Genomic DNA, 2,500 nt, shown 5'->3' on the forward strand with positions numbered 1-2,500 from the left:
ACAGGAACCCCCCTACCTCCCATACCCCACCCGTGATCAGACCACCTACGAAACCTTCCCTTTTACATCTCCTCCCCCAGTCACAACACCCCCTACCTCCACCCCAAACCCCTCCTCCACACCCTCCACGCCCATACCCACGACCGGCAATCCTTCCCCCCCAAAACCCTCCTCCCCTCTCTCGCTGCCCGCGGCCAGCCAGCTGCCTCACGCCCTTGCTGACTCGCCGACCTTCAACTCTGCTGAGCCATCCACGTGCCCCTCAACCGGCGCTCCTAGCCAGCAGACCCCGGCCCACACAGACTCCCCCGCCTCCCCCAAGTCAACTAAGACCCCTCCCGCCGTCAGACCGAAAACCAACACACCAAAGAAGACCAAGGTTGAAGCTTCTACACAAGTAACACCCAAACGGAGCTTTAGAAAAAAACAGAACAACAAGAATAACAAGCAAATTGAACCACTCGACCCCACCCGCCACTGGGAGGAAACAGCTCAGCAGCAGGTGGAAGGGCTACCGCCCTACCGACTGCCCCCCCTCCTCCAGCAGTGCCACCAGTCATCATTAACAACTATGCAGAACGAACGAAGTCTACACAAGATGTTGATGAAGACGGTTACACCAAAGTAATATCAAGAAACCAGAGGAAAAAAGACAGAGAAAACCAAACACCAAAGCCGTTGAAGGGGGCAGATCGTCCAAACACAGTCTACCTCTACATAACCAGTTGTCACCCAGACACAAACGAAGAGGACATTGAACAACATTTATCTGAAAAGTTTGAAAACATTTCAAGTGTGAAAGCCCATAAGACAGTGATGACACATGACTACTACGCCAGCTTCACAGTGTCTGTAAGGGGAAAGGACATAAAGCCCGATCTGTTTATAGACTCTGATGCTTTCCCTGACAATGTTAAAGTGTTCTTAAACAGAAACAAGTACAAGCGCGATCAGAATGTTTGACAAGGCAACGCCGTCAGCATTACCAGTGACCAGATCGCATAATGTCCTAAAAATAGAGCATATAAATGCTCAATCTCTCCTCGGACATTTTGAGGAAATTAAAATGCTAGTTGAGGAGAGAACCATAGACATTTTATGCATAAGTGAAACATGGCTCCACCAGGAAATGGACAGTAATTTCATTAATATTCCAAATTTTAAAGTTTATAGATGTGATGCAGGGCGAGGAGGAGGAGTATGTATATATGTACGGGATACCCTGAAGTCAAACAGGATATCTGCTACAGCAGTTAGCAATACTGCTGTAGATGTCTGGGTTACCGAACAAAGCAACATGCTTCCTTCTTTTATTATTGGCGCTGTCTATAGGCACCCCCATGCTACCTCTGACTTTTGAATACATTGAAATGTGTTTAGAGAAATGTCTTTAAAACAGAAACCGCTTTTCATCTTAGGCGACCTGAATGATGATTTAACAAAATCTAATGCTAAGTTAGCTAAGATGATTAAGAAAAATAAATTTGAACAAATAATAGATAAGCCTACACGAATTACAGAAAACACCTCTTCTCTGTTGGATTAATATAACTAACAGACCAGACATCATTATTCACTTCGATGTCATCCCGTGTCATGTTGCTGACCATGAACTTATCACGATGACGTTAAATATAAAGAAAACAAAGCGACCACCAGAAATAAAAACTTTTCGCAATTTCAAACACTATAACCCTCAATCTTTCTGCGAGCTTATCTTGTCTAAAGAAAGTACTCTATCAAATATTTCACTGACAGATAATGTAAACGACCAAGTAACTATCCTTACAGAAGTTATTAAAAGCAGCATTGATGCACTGGCTCCCTACGTAACACGAACCGTCAAACGTCCTCCTGCTCCATGGATAAATGACGACATTCAGAGAGCATTCGCGATAGAAACAATGCCCACCAAGCCCTTAAAAGTAACAGAATGAGGCCGCCCTTCAGGTAGATTATAAAGTCAAAAAGAAAAATGTAAAATTACTAATTCAACGTGCAAAAAGAAATTATTTCAGAAATAAATTCACAGAATATAAGGACAACTCAAATAAAACATGGAAAATTGTTAAAACACTAGTGCCTTACAAAAAGCACCTCACTAATGATTGCATAAGGCCCATACAAAGAACCGACCATTTAATGACTTTTTTCAAAAATTGGAAAACTAACTTATGAGCAAACAATTGCTTCTAAGTTACAACAAAACATAGATCGGGCAAGGCTTACAACTAATTTTTTCAGACCACAACCAGTGAACATAGAAACAATCATCTTAGTAATAAAACATCTTCGCGAAACAAATGCTGTAGGAGCAGACGGCATTGCTTTGCGCTTTATCAGAGATAGTCTACCTGCAACTGTACATTATCTGACGGTCATTATTAACACCTCTCTTGTTACTGGTGTCTTTCCGTCGCTTTGGAAACATGGTATAGTAACACCAATTTTTCAAATCGGGGGATATAGACGATGTCAATAATTATCGCCCTATTACTAT

The sequence above is a fragment of the Penaeus monodon genome, chromosome 10 (genome assembly GCF_015228065.2).
Source record: "Penaeus monodon isolate SGIC_2016 chromosome 10, NSTDA_Pmon_1, whole genome shotgun sequence".
Lineage (NCBI taxonomy): Eukaryota > Metazoa > Arthropoda > Malacostraca > Decapoda > Penaeidae > Penaeus > Penaeus monodon.